The 21179-nt window shown below is 45.4% G+C and overlaps 2 long non-coding RNA genes across 2 annotated transcripts; one reads left to right on the top strand and one right to left on the bottom strand.

Annotated features, from left to right (window-relative positions):
- Window positions 1–687: 687 nt before the first annotated feature.
- On the bottom strand, window positions 688–1728 carry LOC135395387 (uncharacterized). The gene is made up of 3 exons (XR_010423054.1): window positions 1572–1728; window positions 1241–1459; window positions 688–741 (listed from the first exon to the last, which is right to left on the bottom strand). It is a non-coding gene; the product is annotated as an uncharacterized LOC135395387 (long non-coding RNA).
- A 1769-nt stretch (window positions 1729–3497) lies between these two features.
- Window positions 3498–19756, top strand: LOC135395386 (uncharacterized). The gene is made up of 3 exons (XR_010423053.1): window positions 3498–3529; window positions 4820–4902; window positions 19509–19756. It is a non-coding gene; the product is annotated as an uncharacterized LOC135395386 (long non-coding RNA).
- The last annotated feature ends 1423 nt before the right edge of the window (window positions 19757–21179 follow it).

Below are 21179 nucleotides of genomic sequence, written 5' to 3'. Positions count from 1 at the left end.
TAGACAATTTACTTGGCAATATATTTATTTATCTCTCATAGGTTGAAGAACCCAGTGTGGTGTACATAACGGAGGGGCACGTAATTATTCAAGACCGATCACCAAAAGGCCTTGCTTTTGACTAGATTAAAATGTGAAGCGATTGTAATATAACAAATGCTGCATGGTGGCGATATGATAGGTTCTCCTCACGAGTTGTTGCCACAGTTACGGTTAGTAGAGAAACTGCATATCCAGGTAGCAGGATCAAATTTTAATTAGGCTACTTTGGCCAACACGCGAGCGTAGAGCACAGTGTCAAAAGCCCTTACAAAATAAAAAGAATACTACATCTACGTGGACCCAGAAATCAAGACAGTTTGAAATGCTGTGAACGAATTCCACTACGTTAGTTTTGCCTGAATACCCTTTTCTAAAGCCATGCTGGAATTTAAAAAAAGAAATTGACAGAGTCAACTTGGTTGACAACGTGGTAGTACATGATGTGCTCCATTAGTTTACAGGGAACCCTAAAAAGTGGAGCTGGTTAATAGATAGAAGGAGCATATAGTTGTCATCCCTTTGAAGGCAGGAATTAGCTTGAGAGCTATGTCCTCGACTCACACACATACTAAGCAACTTTCACGCAGATTAACGTATCTTCGTTCCAGCTCTTTCACTTTCAGATCTTCATCTCTGTTGACTGGTCTGTCATTCTTGTAATACAGATTGGAATTGAAATGCAGGTGCATAAGGGATGCTCTGAAAGAAAAGTGTTTGGTTTTAGTCCTCTTAATGTTTCTGAGAACGAAAACAAACTTCACGGTGACTATTCTTCTGAAATGAGCAATTCCAGGATGACAGCAAAAAAAGATATCTTGCCATATCATTATATCCACCTGGCACTTCAATTGAATAATGGCAGTTGAAGATGACGATGATTCAATTTAATGACGCATAAGCAACTCGGGCTATAGTGCGCCAAAACCATGGTAAAACTGTGACTTGTTAAATATCAGACAATTATACTAAAATAATATACCTTGTTGGTTGGTAAATTGAGATACAGACAAAAACATGATATGATAAAAATAAGCAATTGAAGAAAAGGCAATTGTTGGCTTTGTGTGACTGATGTCGAGTTTGCCACACTACGTGTTGAATAATAATGTACGCTGATACGCTGTAGCATATAAAGTACTACAATCATACACACGCTCAATATGTGGTGGATATGTGAAACCAATATACACATACTTACATTTCAAACTTTCTTGAAAAAGGCAGTCCAAGTCTGTCGGATTTGCCAGACTCTATACAAAGCCAGTAAGCACAGTGTGGAATGACTGATTCATCTTTCGAAGGCAGAGGTGCAGCTACCACGACGCTTCGTCATCTCAATGCTTCGGAGCGGCATAGCCTAGTAAGAAGCCATCAGAAGGATCTCATAACGATAACTTGGTCGAAAAAGTGGAGGGTTCTGTGGGATATGTAAGAAAGCATACGCGTTACACAACAGCTACGAGAATGATCGACTGCACCTGCATGGTTTTCAGTACGTAGACTTGGAACTGAAAAATAAATGTGCTAACCTTGTTGATACTACTTTTCCGTCAGGACCACACGAGAGCACATTTGGTTTTTTTAGTTGAAGGTATCATCAGGTCCCCATGCTCCTTTGAGATGCAGCAGACAGAAGTTCGCTGAGGCGAGTGACTGCCGTTGCGGTTCGTCGCTTCGCAGCAGATCAAGAACAGTACACCGCAACGATACGTGAAACGTTCAGAATATGGTGACCAACTCCAACACCAACCCAATGACCCGAACAAAGAGGATGAACCGGGAGTCACACAAGTTCGCAGTTCGCAAGCTCGGCATACGGCATCCATTACAGCTGACCGGATACGGAAGCATATATCGAACGCCGTGTACAGATTGAAAAGAAAATCGTAGAAACTGTTGCAGGTGATAAATGCAGGGTATATTTTTCTTTTTGATGCTCTGTAACAAAAACATATTAACGTAGAAATGCCATTTCATGAAGGAAATTGACAGATATTGCGTGGCCACGTGACGCGTTTGAGCCAATTGTGGGTGTTGCGAGTGGCCCCCGTGTTGACGTCATCTTGATGGTGTGCCGGGGTGGATATTCTATATAAACGTATGTTTTCTCGGTTTGACGCTAGGCGTGCTGCACTCGGATGAAGTCGAATGTTTAAAATTCGAGTTTAGAGAAACCGTGGGGTTTTAATGCGTGAATTTTCGCATGGAGAGTCCTTGTTACCAGCTCCGGTGGCGCAGCGGTAACGCGTGCGCTTGGAGACTGGGAGGTCCGCGGTTCGAATCCGCGGGCCGGCTGTGCCGTCTGGGGTTTTTCCTGGGTTTCCCTCAGATGTGTAATAGGCGTATGCCGGCACAGTTCCCCTGAAGTCGGCCCATGGACGCAGCTATCCTCCCCCCGAGCGGATTCCGCTCGGTCTTCCACTTCACCCTTTCCTCTCCTCCTCTCCACCACCTTTCCCTTCCCGAGAAACATGCCGCCTAATCAGGCAGGCAGACCTCTCGGGTTCCTCCCAACGACACTCCTCCTCCTCCTCCTCCAGAGTCCTTGTTGGGTGCTTTATCGACTACAAGTACGAAAGAGCTCCCACAGTTTCTGGTCAGAGTCCCTTTAACAACGCGGAGTAGTACTGGGACTTCTCAGCAGACGGCTGCATCTTGCTTTTCTTTGCCGGCTGGGAAGTCTTATGTCGCCATTCCATGCTGCTTCGGTTTGTTCTGGGGTGAAATGATGCATTAAGGTTTCATCACATGTGATGATTGATTGCAAAAATTCGTCCTCTCGGATTGAGACAGGTTCATCGGCTGCTCAGAGACTGACATGCACGCTACCTCCTGGTCACAACTGAAGTGTCGGGGAACTCATTCTTCACAGACTTTGCGGAGCAGTCCTCGTGAATGGCTGCCTCCACACTGCCGACACTAACATTACGCTGGACTGCAGTCGTACGAACGTGTCCATGTGGTTCATTCGTCCCCATATCCCGTCCTTCACCAAACTGTCTGTACCACTCGCACACTGCTCCCCCTTACATCGTCGGTTCCCCATGCTGTACATGTAATCTCTGCATAATCTCGGCTGGTTTAACGCTCTCCTTCACAAGAAACTTGATTATGCATCGCTGTTCCTCAGCTTCAGACACACTGGTCGCCGCCATGACACCTGCTGCTGCTGCACGTGCCGCTGACCCGAGAATGATTGCACATCATCCTCCGAAAGTTTTAATTCAATTACGTTTACTTTACAGTTACATTACTCACAGATTTTTCTCGAGCAAAAGTCTCAGTCAACCTTGAACGACCCTTGTAGTCTGAAGGCTTTTTTGCGCGCGCCAGCGTAGGTGTACTATAGCCAGTGAACACCTTCCTCAGAAGCGCCATAAAAAATTTATCACTTTTTTTACGACTTCAGACACGAACATATTATTTTCGGTAATTAGAACTAAAGTCAGAAAGAGCTTGGGATTGTGGATGGCAGTCCTCAAGAAAGGTGAGTCCTTATCGAGGTTCTTTATTAGATACTGAATTGAGTGACAGTTGTGTTCGTCCTTCTACATGTTTAATTGCCTCATCTACTATACTACGTCATTAGATATTTCAATGCGCCGTATGGATGGGGCTGTGGGATGCACAAACATACAATGTACTGAAACTGTATAATTACTTGATATCTGAAAAACATACCTACATATGCTGTACAGTCCTCCCTAAAGGTAGAAAAGCGTACTGTGGTCGCAGTGTTTTAGGTCGCAGTGAATCGAAAGTGTTTTACTTTCGCAGTATGGTATCGCTATCGATTTACGTGCTGTCGTCGTCACGTCTAATCGATATCTTATTTCTGTGGCTCGGATAAGCGCCCTATTGGCGCGCAATGACGAGGGAAGCAGTATCGGACTCGCCGGATGGGGTCGAGGTTCCGTACGCGGTATTGCGTGAGAAACGGGAGATTGGTTAGAAGTGACGGCGACTGTATATACATTAAGTTGATAGCGATGTTCACTGTGCAGTGAAGCACTTTCATTTCGTTTAACCGCGACTTGAGTGTTCTTTGCCGCCAGCACGGCGGAGTCCAGAGCAACGGCTAAACATTAAATCTCACGTACAGCGTGCGCTGCACAAAATACTTGATCAGAACTGTACATCAACATTAGGGACAATGATAATTTACGGCTTTAGGTCGTTAGACAACCGTGACAGGAACATATAAACATTAAGGTAGCTAGTGGAATAGGAGTGGTAGTGGGCGGAAAATGTGGAATTGAGCCTCTTGCCCTCCCATGGTCTCTCCGTTTGACGCTGTGTCATTAAAGCATCAAGGATTCAAGCATCTGGGCAAAAAATATTTGCAAGGAGGAGGACAGTGTATGCGTCTCACCCTACTATATCGGGAAGGCCTCGATATTGATGGTGATGTGATAAAGAAAAAAAAAAAAAGAAATGGGGTGAGCTTCGACATTCCCGATCACGAAATTCCCAAATTCCCGATTTCGCGATCTTGTAACAAAAGAAACGCTCGATTGCTTCGTAACATGACATGCCGTGTTTCAAAATCTGACTTCACTATTTAGCCACTCAAATTAACAGGTTTTCGACGTCTGTCCAAGTTGTTTTAGCGAAGTAACAGATGTCCTGCATGCGACTAAACTGCGACCCCTCTGTATATGATCTCCTTTATAGTGTAACATACGGATAAGTCGTAAGTAACATACGTAAACACAAGGTGCTTCGTTCCCCCTGCCCAAGTCACGTCTCATTTTCTTGTTTTCTTTCATGTTGGAAGACCCTAACAAATATCCAGGATGTCACCCGTTCCATTCGTTTGCTTGGTTGGTTTAGTGACCATCGTTGCGTCCAAAGCCCATGGTACGTAAGAGAAGCAGGAAAACTAGAATGCAATTCCGCTTGGTTGATTGACTGGTGACGTGTTCTTGGATTGAGTTGGACCGTTTAATTTCATTGGAATGACTGTGATAAGAAAGGAGAGTACAACGAATATGTTATATGTTACTACTTTCAGTTCGTAGGTCCTCATGCCTTATGGCTACAATTCGATAGAAAAAGCACAACAAAGCACGATAATTAAAACATCTCATAACTGGACTTTCGTGCGAGATCCTATACTCCTTCACACGAAAGTGGGAAAACACACATCTACGTACGAAACACTGAGCATATATAGTACAGGGAGCAGCGCCCTAAAGCAGCGCAATGCAGCTGAATTCAAATGATATTGGGTTGGCTGGATGTCCTTACATGAACACTTGTTTTCCTGTTAGGCAACCATGTGCGTAGGTAACCACTGTCTTGAGCACTTCTTTTTGGTTGGCTATTGTTAAAGGAAAATTTATTAAACTCAAGAACGGGATAAGAACTGCTACTTCACACGTTAGTTGACGTATACCTTACATACACATATGCTTACAAACCACTCTAGATCCACTACTTCACACTTCCTTACATATACACATACAAACAAACATACATATATACATACAAACATACATACATACATACAGTACTCCCTAAGACCACCACCCTAGATGTCTGCGATTATGTACAGTATGGAATGCAGTACATTATAAGTAGGAATATATACACAGGTGCAGAGTATTTACAGGGCAAATAAGAGCACGTGAATGACGTTCATGGGGGCGCACCAGAGACGGTCACACACCCATTGTGATACAAGATTGAGGGGTGATGACACCATTTGCGCGCGAACCCCTGCACACCTAAAGCGAGTAGTTAGTGCTGTAACACTTTGGTGAGCAAAACGCGAACGTTGCGAACCAACAAGAAGATAGGCGTCGTCCGCTGACGTCGGGCCACAGCAGAACAACGAGCTTTCCACAGCACAGAAGCACCACGCGGTGAGCAATACACTTAGCCGATGTGGCCACCTACGGTCGAACTGTACAGGACACAAGATGCGTGTGGACCGCCTGACTATGCTCCAGAACGTACGAGCAACGTGACACTCGAAGATGACATGCTGGTTAGTCTCCTGGTGCGTACAATATGGACAAATGTCTGACGTTGTTAGATTCCACAAGTGGAGACGATCACGAGTAGGCTGGATTCCCCAGGCAAAGCTCCACATGACGTCACGTAGAAATCCAGGCAGAGAGGCGCATACAGTTGCCCACGATATGTTTGCCGCATGCTCCATTCGTCTTCGCACACCGTCACATGTTGTGACACTGTTCTGTAGCACCTTCTTTGCCATGGAAGAGGCTGAAGCAGATGCCAAGCTGCGGACGGGGACAATGGACGACAGTTTTTGGTGATATGCGCGAACGGCTGCATGGAAACGCTGAGGTACCACTGCTGCTGGCGGATCAACGCCACGTGCAGGAATTCACTCAGAAACGGCGCCATCAAGTAGGTTAACAATACCTTAGAAGGGGTGTCATCGACGTTAAAGAGACTTCGTAAGGTCGTACTCAGGGCGATTCCACGGTTCATAAGACCGAAGTCTGGCAAATTCACGCCGCCAACAGATTCGTCAAATGACAACATGCACGTGCTATAGGCCCTCTTCGTTTCTTCCAAAAGAAAGAAAGAAAACATGAATGAATCCGGACCACAACTGCTTGTGGGGCTATTGAGATGTGGCTCAGATGCCACAAACGGCCTGATAAAATACACCGGAGAAGGTACGTTCGCTCTCGGTAAGAAAGTTCGTAGGGCGAGGCAGCTTCACATTTTGCTGGCAGCTCTTCAAGGGCCCTTGTCCAGTTGTCAGCCGTAGGCCCACGATTGTCAAACACAACACCGAGTATCTTCAGCGAAGTGGCGTGCTGGAAGGGGAGAGACAGGTACTGCGCAGGATTCCCGAGGGGCATGAGCCTGGTCTTCTGGTAGTTCAGGGCACCCCCAGACACCGCAGCATAGGACTCGTACACACGCAATTGGCTATTAAAGCCCAGAATGACCTGTCGCAGGATGCTGTGCAATGTGATACTTTGTCAAGTCGGGTACGCCGAGCTCTATGTAGATATATTGTGCGTTCAAGCAACGTGTCAGGCTTACGCGTCTGTGTCGTCCCTAATTGTCGTCTGCCTCGGCCTTTTCTCGTTGTTTATATGGGGTGTGTTAATACATGCATGATTGTGCGCGAATTGGGAAATCGTGCGATTGCCATTTAGTTGTGGCTTAGGCGCAGTTATGTTATATATTTCCAGTTCGTTTGTTACGCATGTGTTGTTCCTACTGTAGTGCCTTCCCTCGCAATGATATGGAGCCCGAGCTCTAGATAAATAGACAATTACCATATTCACTCGCATAATTGACGCTGTCGCGTAGTTAGCGCACCTTCAACATGAACACTGAAATATTAGTACTTTATTTTCCCTCGCGTATTTAACGCACCCCGGCTCTAGCACAATTACCTACCAGCCCATTTCGTAAAGCGCCAGCACCACAGCCCGAGCGGCCGCCGCGGAGCCCAGATTTGAAACTGAATTTTTTTCCTCTTCTAAAAGGCTCCTCCGGGCTAAAAAATGCTATTTATTTTGATTCAATATTGCAAGATTTATTTCAATATTGCCATTATTATGAACCGATCCCGCTCAGGGGACCCGGTACGCAAAATATGAATGCCATTAGTGAGCACTTTTCATTTCCACGAATTTTCGAAAGAATCCGCGAAACTTCATAGTTTCGAATTCTCCAAGAGTAGATGACGTCACCATGAGCTCTCTGTCGCCTAGCAACAGGGCACGAATTTTCCCATTATCCGCTCTCCGCGTTAGGAAAAAGCCATGCTTTGGTGAGGAGACGGACAGCGACCGTGGAGAAGCAATGTTGCAAGACTGCAACTGACGGATATGGCGGATTGCACACTTCTCGAAACTAGAAATTACGACACTTCCACGTTACACGGACCTTTCCATGACGTGTCAGCGTCCTCTCCACACCTCCTTCTTGTAAGATGGTGCATGAAAGAATGAATCTTTATTGTCGACGTCGTCCTACACAACAGTCTGACTTCCTCTTCCTCACTCGTAACCCATGTTACATCCCCCCTTCCAAGATATATATAAAAAAAATGTACTTTATATATATATATATATATATAGAGAGAGAGAGAGAGACAAAAAAGAAGAAGAAGAAGAAGCTTACAGAACAACAAAACCTTAACTTACCGCCGGATTCTCGCTCAGCCCCGAGGGTTAAGTACACGCCCAGGGACCCTTCCGTCCATTCACGAAGCATAGACAGAAAGGCCCCTTCGCGTGCGCTTAACACTCAGGGCGAAGCGAGAGTCCGGGCCTTAGTCGTTTTCTGGATAGCGATTAGGATGCCTCCTTTCACGGTTTGACCTCCTGTATGAGGTTTCAGCTTGAGCTCTTTGGCTTTGGTGATTTGTTCCTGCGGTTTCAAGAACCTTCTCTGTTCTTGGTTCGTTGGCTTTAGTTGAAGGTGCTGTGGATGTTCTCGTTTCTCGAAGGTGTTCTCGGGTGCGAACACAAGATTTTTCAGGCGTCTGTACAATGTACGATCTAGGTGTTTTGGCTTTGCCTACAACAGGTGCTGGCGCCCACGTCTTGCTGAAGGTGTCGTAGAGTGTGACGTTGAAGTTTCTCTTAGGATCCGGTGTGCTCTTGGTGGATCGATCGTAGTAGAACTTTTGCTGTCTTCGTATTTCTTCCAGTCTTCGTTTTACAGCTGTGGGTGGAACGACTCGCGGTTCCAATTGCTTTGCAATCGTGGGAAGGAGAGTCCTTGCCGTTCTACTCATGAGTCGTTGTGTCGGTGACTTCAGAATGTTATCTCTTGGAGTGTTCCTCCACTCCAGGATTGCGTAGAAAAATTCGTCCTCAGTTTTTGTCTTCCGCAGAGGTTGTTTTGCTTGGCGCACCGCTCTTTTTGACATTAATGACATTCGTTGTACTCTCGTCCGATGTCCGCATTCATTTCGGGCCAAAATACTGACTCTCGCGCCCTTCTTTTCATTTTCTCTACTCCCGCGTGCGCAGCATGAAGCAACTTAGTTATAGTCCTCCTTAATTTGCTCGGTACTACGATCCGGTTTGATCGAAGCAATATTCCGTCTTCGAGATGAATGTCCTCTTGATAGGACCAATACTGCTTAGCTAGACGATGCACGTTGTCTTTTGTTGTGGGTCACCTTGAGGTCATATACTTGTTGAGGTGTTGTAACTCGTCATCTGTATGGGTCGCTTCCCTGATATAGCGAAACCTTTCTTCTGAGACAGGCATGAATTCCAGAGCATTCACGTATACATTTTCTTCAGTTCGATCATCCCCTGGGTGTCTGGAAACCTTGACAAAGCATCCGATAGAACTTGTTCCTTTCCTGGCCTGTACTTTAGTTCGATCGAGTAGGCTTGTAGTAAGAGCCGCATACGCTGAGGCCTCAGTGGGCACTGATGAGGTGGCTCCTTGAAGACATTCTCTAGAGGTTTGTGATCCGTTTCCACCGTCACTACACTGTGTCCCAACATGTACTGGCGAAACTTTGTGCCTCCATGAACTATCGCTAGCATTTCTTTTTCTATTTCAGCGTAGTTCTGCTGAGTCTCAGTCAACGTTCTCGATGAATAGCTGAGAGGCTTGCCATCTTGCAGTATCACTGCGCCAACACCGGTCTCACTTGCATTTACCAATAACGTGATCGGTTTGATCGGCGTATAGTATATGCAAGTACGGGTGCCATCGTTAGACCCTTTTTAGGTCTTCAAAGGCTTGTTGGTGGCTCTCAGCCCATACCCACACTACGTCCTTCTTCAGTCAGTAATTCTCGTAGTGGCGCTGCCCTTTCTGATTCTGATAACCGCGGGAGAAACTTGGACAGGTAATTAGTCATTCCCAAGAATACGCTGAGTCTTCTGACGTTGGTTGGTTCCAGAATTGCTTCTATGGACTTTGTTCGTTCGGGGTCTATCTTCACGCCGTCAACTGTGAGAAGATGTCCGAGATACTTCGCGTCGCTTTTTCCAAAGTGGCACTTTTTAGGGTTCAGCTTGAGATTGGCTTCTCGACACCCCTTCAGCACGTTCCGGAGGTTCTCATAGTGATCCTCCTTTGTGGCACTCCAGACAAGGATATCGTCCATGACGACTTGCACCCATTTCAAATCATACAAGATGTCGTACATTATTCGCTGGAAAACTTCAGGAGCCGCGCATATACAAAAAGGCATTCTGTTGAAGCGGTAAAGCCCAAACGGCGTGCTCATAGTACATAGCTTAGAACTTGTAGAATCGAATAGTATTTGCCAATACCCAGAAGCAGCATCAAGTGTCGAAAACCACTTCGGATGACCAACTTTTTCCACTACATCTTCTAACGTCATCATAGGATAGTGTTCTCGTAATAAGGCCTTGTTTAGGTCGACTGGATCAATGCATATCCTGACTTTGTTTGGTTTAACCACCACCGTCATGTAACTTGACCATTCTGTTGGTCCCTCAACCTTTGAAATAACACCATCCTGCTCCATCTTCTTCAATTCTTCGTATACTTTCTGTCTCATAGCGACTGGAACCTTCCTGGCTGGCCGAGCGACGCCTTGCCCTCCAGGCTTTAATTTCATGCTGTACACGACATCTTTTACTTTTACAAATCCGTGGAAAATATCGTCGTACGGTTTCGCTACTGGATATTGCACTTGTGGATTGCTACCTGTCTCTGATATCGTTTCAATTCGTTCTAGCAGTCCGAGTCGTTCACGCAACGATCCACTGAGTGTAATGGGCACGTCTTCCTGCACCAACGACCAGCATTCTGCACCTGTAGAGCCACTTTCCCTACAGCTCTCTTTCGGTGTCCGAAGAACGTACTGAGCGTTGTTGAGCAGTTCTTAACCTTCTTTGGAGTAAGCAACTTCACAAGTCTTGATGGAATAACTGAACAGTTGGCTCCAGTATCCAATTTGCAGTGCACGTTGTCTTGTTCAATTCGCAACGTTATTGATCAGCGATCAGGGATGGGCAGTAATAGTAATACTCTGTATTATAATACTATTACTGTAATACTTTTGAGTATTTGTATTATGTATTATAACACTTAATTTTGAAATGTATTTGTATCTGTATTATAATACACAAAGCGAGGTATTACATGTATTATAATACTTTTGAAGGTGTAACGTAGATGGGTAGAAATCCAGCGAACCGGCAGAGATGTAGGAAGGGAGTTGCCTCAGGACAGAAGCCGCCGATATTTCGAACAGAGACTGTTCTTCTCTGACTGTTCTTCTTCAGAAGAAGAACAGTCTCTGTTCGAAATATCGGCGGCTTCTGTCCTGAAGCAACTCCCTTCCTCCTTTTGAAGGTGTAATACCTTCCCAGAGGTCGGAAGTTCGATATGCAAAGTGTCACCGGTGCACTTTATCAGTAATTTTTCGTGTCCCACAAATATTTGAACACGAACAAGGCTCCTATTACAGTGTTCCCCTGCCCCAATTATCCCAAGGCGAGTGACTTTGGGGCCAGACGTTACTGGAGGTTTCCCCCGCATTCCTTCCACTTCAGAATCCGCAAGGATGAGTCATACCAGTGCAAGCCTGTCTTATGAAAGAGTGCGTCCAGTGCAGCCAGTCACCCCTGTACGCGGTTGCACTATGGACAGTCACAGGTTTTTGAACGGCCCAGATTTTATCGTCCAGAGTGGATGAAATCAGGGCTCTGCCACAGTGAGAGCAAGTTGTTCACTGCGATCGAATGGATCAGCGCTATCTGATCTTATTCGGGAAGATCAGGCCATGTGCAAAAATGTAAGCGTGAATAAAAAGTCATTGGAGAATGATTGTCTGGATAAGTAATGGGCATATATCTAACCAATTCTTCTGTTCTTTTCCTTTCTTTCTCCCCAAGTTAAGTATCAATGTATTACAAGTATTACTCGTGTAATACACAGAAATATTAGTATTATGTATTATAATACTCATTTTTGAAATGTATTTGTATCTGTATTATAACACCGATTTCTAAGTATTAGTATACAAAATATGAGTATACTGCCCATCCCTGCCAGCGATCATGCTTCCTTACGCCCCCGATTGACAAATGACTTCAAAAAACAATCCTCGTCGCTGTCATCTTCGGTGTGCGGACTACTTTGGAGTTGCCTCACCCTCTCCCTTTCATGGGTATTGCGAGCAGCTGCTGGTTTCCTTGTGTGACCCTTCATTATGTGCTTCGTTCTGTGCTCTTCAGGTGGGTTGCGACAAACTTTGGCGAAGTGGTTTAAGGTCCCACACTTGCTGCAGATCTTGCCTGCTGCAGGGCAATAATTAGTACGGTGCTCCAGGTATCCACATCTGGGGCATTGTGAGGTCTTCCGTTGCAGGACGTTTACAGCTGCACATGCGTCGGACTTTCTTTCGTCGCTGGAATTCTCTTTAAACTGTTCTTGTGACCACTCTTTTATGCGGCACCTTTCGGGAACTTTCTCGTAGGTCGGGTTTTCAGTTATCAATTTCTGTTGCAATTGTTCATCGTTCGTTCCCAGTACAATTCTGCTCTTAAGCATCCGGTTTTCAAGGTCTCCATATTCGCAGTTGCGTATCATTGCTTTCAAATCAGTGAGCCAGTCATCGAAACGCTCATTCGGTTTCTGGTGTCGTTTACCGAAGACATTCTCATGGTAGGTAAGATTTTCAGCGGGTTTCAGGTAGGATTGAAACTTTTTGAGCACTTTCAGCTTCCTTTTATCGTCTTCGCTGTCGAACGCAAATCAGAAAGGTGGCTGCCTGCACGTTGTCAGGCTGCTGCGCGAGGTGTGTCGCCATCGCAAATAAGTCGAATTCATTGATCTATTTTTTCCATTCTTGCCAGGTGTCGGTCGCAGTTGTGTCCAGGGCTTTGGGTGGCGGTAGTAAACTTGACATCATGACGGGATTGAGGTGTTGTCCGCGGCTGGACTCGCCGTTTCCATGGGCCATTCCAAAATCGAATGCTTCGCAGCTCGCGACACTTCTGACACCATGTAAGATGGTGCATGTCCTACACAACAGTCTGACTTCCTCTTCCTCAGTCGTAACCCACGTTACACTCCTCGCGTGTTCTTCGCAGTGGGACGCGAAGAATTCTGCAGCAGGAAAGAAGAAAGCCACGCGTCAAGGCCACACCCACGTTTCCTCATCCTGACGTGGCGCATACGTCTCTCTACGCGCGAATTTCAAACCACGTAGGTTCCAACGATTCGTAATGCCGATAATACATTATAGAGATCGAGTCAGCGAAATGTGAAGCGGGATTCGGAAAACACAAAACTAGTGGAGACATAGGTATGTGAATTGATGGTTGGTGAGCGAAAAACCCTTTAAAGGGACAGTCTGGAGATGTTGTCTGATTTCGACTGCAAGTTCGACTCAGATGCGACTGTAAGTTGAGTGTACATGCCATATGCATAGTTTCACCCTGTAGAGCATCGTAGATTTGGAGATAAACGAGAAAAATGAAACCGCATGGTTCACATCCGGTTTCGGTTTTCCTGTGACGTAAGCATGAGCTACCGCACCCTGGTGGACGTCACAAGAGTGGACGTCCGAGATAAAGCTGATTGAGTACTGCTTTCAGATATGGTAAAACCGTAATCAGCAAATTTTGTCTAGAGTTGGTGTCTTGATTGGTTCGATTGCTTGCCGGAACAGAAACCGGAAGTTGTTGGCAGTGACGTCACGGCAGAGAAAACGCAGGCTACAAGAAATAATTTCACACGAACAAAATTGAAACATCTTTTACGGTGACTCTGAGCATCATGAGGAAACATGGAACAGCATTTTTGGAGCTCCTTTGTTTAGCTCGTTTCTCATTTGGCTCCACGCTTGTGGTGCCACGATCTCCACATTATTTCTCAACCCAATCCAATCTAAGTCCTTTTGCGCCTTTTGCGCAGCGATATGCAATAAATGATCTGTAGCACGTGCGTAACTGTTCGCTAGTTTCTCTCAGGTACCAACTGTGGTTCCAAAGTCTGCTATTTATACGTAAGACTCCTCTATGTATGCGTTAATTGTCTATTTCGCTTTCCCGGGTAATATTTTGTAAAGCACGGATGTGGTTTCAACACGATGAGAGATGTGGCCCTGGAGAAGAATGGACCTTCTGCGCTCCAAGGTACCCTCCTGTCTGCCCACAGCTCTGCGAGGCCATGTGCGTTTGCAAGAAAGGCTACATCCGGCGTCTTGATGCCACCGGTCCATGCGTCCCCATATCGTCCTGTCCCCTCACCAACTATAACTCAGGGCGGTAAACACCTGGGGTTTACTAGGGCACTCCGCAATCCGGCAACGGTATAACCAGAGCTCAGCAAGCAAAAGGACAAGGCATCCTCTATCCCCTCAAGAAAGGTGGAGAGAGGAAAATGGGAAGGCTGTGGGGAGGAGGAACAAAGCAAACGCTTTTTATCATTAACATAAAAATAAAGAATAGAAGATGATTCTGAAAGACGTTTCTGAAGTACGTTTCTGAAGTAAGCAGACCCCGAATACTAAAGCCGGCCTTCTGAGTGCCGAGTTCAACTAGGAGTGAATGGTTCCCACCTGTTGTGTGCAAAACAAAGACGCTCAGAGACACCCTACAACGATAAACACGTGTAGCAGTAAAATAGTAAGAAGACAAGAGGGAATTTACGATCATAAAACAGCGTGACCATCACTTTCAACTGTAAAAAGACCGTTGTAACATGAAAGCTCGTACAGGCGCCGTACGCTTATGGGTCATTTCGGTGCACATGCGTAGTTAAAAAGAAACTAGCCAGTAAACACGTTTGTTGGAAGCGCAATAAAAATTCGTTGCTGTTTTATTGCTTCAAACGTAAACGTATTCGATAGATGGAACTGTGATTAGAAAGAGATTGATATTCTGGATGCGGTCCTCAAATGGGGCGAGCCCTGTTTTTCTTCTGCAAGAGCAGCGCCGCTGTCAACGAATGTCTAATTTCCGTCTGCTTGAGAAGCATGCTGGTTTAGTAGACAACCTGCTGGAAGAGCGCCGCTGAGTACGCTGCTCAGAGTCCACAGCGGCTTCCGAACTGCTGGCCGCGCTGTGCCGCCTGCTGTTGCTTCGTGACGTCATGAAAGTTTCCGTCGAAAGTTTCGACGTTTCCTGTCTTCAAACGCGGTGATCGTCAAGACCCTGGTAACTATCGCCCCATCTCCTTGTACATCGTGTAAGAACATGGAACATATTATTCACTCCCATATATCTTTCTTTCAGGACGACAACTTCTTCTTCTTTAAAAACCAACATGGCTTCCGCAAGAACTTTTCTTGTGAAACACAACTCATCGCTTTCACACAAGATTTACACAACCGCCTATAGACCAAAAATAACGAAGTGGACGCCATTTTCCTAGATTTTAGCAAAGCATTTGACTTAGTCTCCTATTCAGGGTCATACTTTCTTGGCTCCACAACTTTCTATTATCTCGATTCCAATAAGTAACCGTAAATGACGTCCTAAGCCCCCCTGCCCCAGTTACAAGTGGTATCCCCCAATGAAGTGTTAGAGGCCCCTTGCTTTTCCTGATATTTATAAATGATCTCCCAGCATCTTTATCCTCGCACTTCGCGTCTTCGCAGATGTCTGTGTAGTTTACAGAACAGTCACTAACAGCAGCGACGTCCTTATACTCACACCTGACCTTGATAAAATCGCTACACGGTGCTCCTCTTGGTCTATGAAGCTGAATACTGATAAATGTAAGCACACGCTATTCTCTCGCTGCAAGCCACCAATCGCAAATACATACAAAATTTCCGTTTCGCCACTTGAACAGTATATTATTACAAATACCTTGGCGTACACATCACCAGTAACCTCTCTTGGAATGTTTACATTTCCCAACTAATTTCTGACACGAATCGTTCGCTTGTTTTATACGTCGCTCACTTTCCATGACACCGTCCATGACGCGTCTCGAATACATATCGCTTGTTCGTCCGAAGCTTGAGTACGCTTCAGCAGTTTGGGACCCAACACAGTCAACTCCCTCCGGATCCCTTGGGGCCGTCCAAAACAGAGGAGTCCGGTTCATCTGTCGCAACTACTCGCGCCTATCAAGTATATCATCCCTCGAAGACACTCCATTCACCTTCCTCTCCTATGAGCCCGCCGTAACATGTCCCGGCTAATGCTTTTTCACAAAATATATTACGACAAAGGGATGGGAGTATTTAAATACATTTTAGTGAAAATATTATTTAAATATAAAAATTTGTATTTACTTGAAAAATGTTTTGATATTTATACTTCAATACAAATTTCTGGGTATTTATTTTAGTAAATACTTTGTAAATACTCCCAAATACACAACATACTGACTCATATCATAAAGTTACCCTGTATTTGACCTTTCGGGAAGAAGGGCAAAGCAGAGCTCGGGGACCTGAACTGATCCTGCTAAGACTGTCCCAATAGTTGCGCAGTCGTGGGTGTTTTCGCTACGATGCGCATACGACATAACGTTTTAGATGGCGAGTGTTTCATTTTTGTTTCGGACAACGGTAGCGACTACCCGACTACCTTGTTGCACGAAGCATCTTCGTCAAACCTAATACAAGCCTTTGATCATCGGCACCTGTGGAGAGGTTGTTCTCCTTTGCGAATCCGATTCTACCGCCGAACAGAAGATGCCTAGAAGATGCAGTCTTCGAGAAACCTCTAATATTAAAATCGCCATGATAATCTAACAAATAAATGATATTGATCCTAGCTGATTTGCTGTTATCGTCATCGTTATTCCTGTAATTCCAGGGCCCCAATCTTCAATCACATAGCGAGTGTGAACCGTTATATTTAAAGCTCGAACGCTTCAAAGTCACTTTGGTAGGCTCGCGCAAGAGCTCGTGGCGAATAACGAGCCGCGTTATGGGATAACCACGTGTTGAAGATTGGGGCCCAGGTGACATATTCATCACAGTATTTATGGTAGTAATTACGGTATTTATACTATATTTATATTTTGTCTTTAAATACGTATATTGAAAAATATTTAACCACAGTATTTAAATACCTGTTTCAACGAAGTATTTTCTATTTCTATTTATTATTATTTATATATACTCAAGAAATGTATGCCCACCCCTGTAATGCTACAAGGACTCCTTGCGATCAGCTCTTCTTCCGGCACCTAGTTATATATCCTTCCGTACAGATCACCCTTTCAAAGTCGGCACGCACCACTGTCATACATCTGTTTTTTTTTAATTACTTAATCAAACATGACTCGAACAGCCTTCCCCATGAATTAGTATATTTAACCGTCCACGATGACTTCGAAACTGCTTTGGCAAGCGTCTACTTGTGACATGTTAGATTGTACTGTGTTAGATTGTGCTACACTGTGTTAAACATGCTAGCTTGTTACGTTCTTTTGAATTTTTTGTACCATACCTGTGCTATACCTATGCCACTATACCTGTATCACTTTTTCAACTCTTGCTTACCCCTCCCTGATGTAGTGCCCCAATGGCGCTTTTAGGAAAAATAAATGAAAGGAAATGAAAGCAGACGACGATTCGTGCTTTGTGACAAGAAAATGATGGTTCCTGCGACGATGTTGGAGGAAACAGGGATCGTTTCTGACACAGAAATGTGCAACACGTGTTGCCTATGAAGTCGTCGCCGTACCTATTTAGACCTTTTGAAATGTATCGGAAATTGCAAGTACAGTGCGGCACAATAGTACACTGTCCTTTTCAACATTTAGATCGCTTTGGAACGGATAAGACTTAACAAGTTGTACACGTAAATACGGTGTGCTTATCCCAATTGCGACTGCATTCTCTTTCATGCACGAAGCCGAGCATATTAAGTGCTGCGTGTAATCGCATATCGGGTCTTGCTGTGCTACACGTTCGCTGCACTCTGCTGCGACCGATCAATGAGAAAAACAAAAGCTGGGGAGCAATACAGTCAGCAGTGTACAGGACTTGATATATCGCAACAACGCACTAAAGTTTAAATGCATATTGGGTTGGCCAAATCCCGAATGTTCTCATATGAGCGCTGCTTTCGTTGTTCGAAGACTATATACACAACCAGAAAGGCAACTGTTGTCTTTTTTTTCTTCTTTTAACCGTGTATTATTGTACGAGTTGTCAAGTCGTTAGAATAGTGCATTTTATTGTATTGAAGTTCAATTATATTGCTACGTGCCACAATTATGAACGCATCATTAACTTATTTGTTGTTGTTATTAACGCATGTGCTGTTTTCAATATTGCGACTTCCCTCTCTATGTATGACAGTCTAATGCTGTAGAATAATAAACAAATACCGTATTTACTTGCACAGTTGACGCACTCCTAATTAATGCAGCCCCAACTTGGGCCCTGAAATGTTAGTACGTACATTTTCTTTCTCTGCTTACTTGTAGGGGGTTGCGACAGGTCATCCCAGGTTATCTTAGATAAACGTAAAAGACGATTCTTTGCACCAATGTGAATCTGCATTAAAGATTTCACAGCGAACAGCGAAACAGAAGCGGAGAACACACACGCATAGATTGGATGATGATGAGGTGGGCGATTCACCGCCGCAGAGGCGGTACACTACCTATTGCACATTGGGAACGGATGAGGGGACGATGATGGGGAGCACACAAGCGGAGCAAATGGGCGCCGGGAATACCGAAACTCATGCGGCTCCGACATTACAGCCCTCGCCGCCGCCAGTGATGGAGCGCACGAGAAGTCACGTGCTAACGGCTGCCAGTGGGAATGGACGCAACTCTGAGCTCTCTGACGCCTGCGCTTTGCTCGGTAGTGCATTCGATTGCGAGGACACGTAGAAGAATAATTCTTTTTTTTTTTCCTCAATATTCTGGCGTACAGTACAATGCGTCAAACACGTGCTGAACCTAGAGTCACTAAATAAGCTACGCTTCAGAGTATCGACACTGAGCCGCCATGTTGTTTCGGATGACCTCCAGCCCCACCTCTATTTTGGCAGTAGAAATAGAAGAAGGTTAGGTTCATGCAGTGGAAGAAGACAACACTTCGAAGAGCGCTAAATGGATGGCGCTGGAGGCCATCCGAAACAACATGGCGGCTCAGTGTCGATACTCTGAAGCGTAGATTATTTAGTGACTCTAGCTGAACCACATCTGTGAAAGTGTCCCAACCCCTTTAACGCGCCCCGAATCTAGCACCATTCCCAGTCCAGTTCGCACAGTGCGAGCACCGCTGCGCGAGCGACCGCTGGAGCCCCGGTATCCACGTTTTTCGCTGAAGAAAGTGCATTAATTATGCGAATAAATACGGTAACTATATCCACATATAAACATGGTATATTAAGTGCCTGGTGCGTCCGTCCTTCCTTGTTCCATAAGCACTGTTGGTTTGTCTTATCTTTAAATATGTGCGACCAAATGATTCAGTTCCTCACTCTATTCCCCATATCCAACTCCGTTCTTTCTTCGTTCTTTACCTCACTACATGGCTAGATGTGGAGTTGGCTTCCACTTTTATGAGGCCTCCGACCATTATGCAGATGGCCGCCAGGATCATCACCAGAGCTGTGGCCGGGACGAGGTCTGGAACGATTGTGGATCGGCATGCCCATACATCTGCGGTGCTAAGCTCCAGGCATGCACTAAGGATTGCGTGCCACGCTGCGAGTGTAGGAGGGGCTTTGTTTGGTATGGCACAGAAGACGGACTCTGCATCCCTCGTCGATTGTGCCACAGAATCATAAGCGGAAGTTAGAATCAAATATTACCCATGATGTTTTTTGATTGACTCGTCCGTCTGCATGTGTTTTTTGAAAGAGTTGTCCGTACCGTGGATCTCTATTGCTGAGCGGTCTGTCTGGCAATAATGCGGCATGTTGCTCTGGGGGATCGTGCGTCCTGGGCGGACTTCGGAACTGTGCCGACGCTTGCCTTAGTGTGTCCGGGGAAGACCCAGAGACAAAGACCCAGACAGCGCAGCCTGTGCCGGGATTCACACATGGGTCACCTCCGAGTCCCAGTCCAACGGAGTGAGGGACTAGTCTGCGTTGTTGTTAGAAGAAAGAGACAAGAAAAAAGAGCTGTTACCTTACCATCTCAAAAATTTTCGTAGCTCATGCCCGTCTGCTGTATATCGTCTGTATCAGATGTTGTCGGTTCCTTTCGTGAGTACTGCGAGAGTTTTAGGAGACCGTAATACGCAGCGAACGGAAGAAACGCTATCCTCCACGTGAGCAAGAGCGCGTGCGCGGGAACGGAACCTTGGCTTCCACGTTTCACGTTGGAACGATCGACTCATCTTTTTGCGTTCCGTCCTCCACGTTGTTTTCATTGCACAAAACAACATGGCTGCCTGCAACACCTCCTCGACTGTGTCCGAAACACTGATCTCTATCTATAAAGGCTGGATAGCGGATGGGTGAGGGTATCGCGGGAAAGGGTACGCCAACCGGCCGCCATATTGCGGTGCTCAAAAGAGCCGTTACAGCCCATTGGAATGCATGTAAGTTGTGACAAGTTTTGCTGTTTATGAGCGCTTCCCTTGCTGCTTCGCTGAAATTTTGCCACGGATCGCTGCAGAAATCCCTCGTGATTGGGTTCCTTACGTTTTTTGTGTGAAATCCCGTCACATACATGTTACTTCCTGTCTATTTTGTACTCGTGTGAGGTCGTGTCGTTCCAATTTTGTACTTTGAACTTAGATTATGTGATTTGCTGGTTTTGTGTGGTGTTGTATTTGTTGTGTTACGATTTTTCCTGTCTATTTTGTACTCGTGTGAGGTCGTGTCGTTCCAATTTTGTACTTTGAACTTAGATTATGTGATTTGCTGGTTTTGTGTGGTGTTGTATTTGTTGTGTTACGATTCCTTTGTCGTCTGTCAGCGTGTGTAGCGTGTTGCTTCTCGTGTTTCTCCCATTTCCTTTCTGCTCGGGGGTGTGGAATGCCAGGGAATGTTTGGCACGTTTGTTTATGTAACCACATGAATATGCTTGGGTATAAACATTATGCTTTGCACAGGAAGTTTAGATATGGCTAGTTATGACACGAAATGCCAAACGGCACTAAAGCACTTCCAAAGGACTCGAATGATATGGGATATACAGTCAGCCCTCGTTAATATGACCCCCGATAATCTCACATACGCGTTTTACGACCATACTCCTGGGGAACAATGCAGTGAAACCCCTGCAAATTCCCCCCCCCCCGTTAA

Source organism: Ornithodoros turicata, chromosome 5, assembly GCF_037126465.1.
Source record: "Ornithodoros turicata isolate Travis chromosome 5, ASM3712646v1, whole genome shotgun sequence".
NCBI lineage: Eukaryota > Metazoa > Arthropoda > Arachnida > Ixodida > Argasidae > Ornithodoros > Ornithodoros turicata.
The sequence above is the reverse complement of the archived record's forward strand: the minus strand, read 5'-3'. Positions and strand labels throughout refer to the sequence as shown.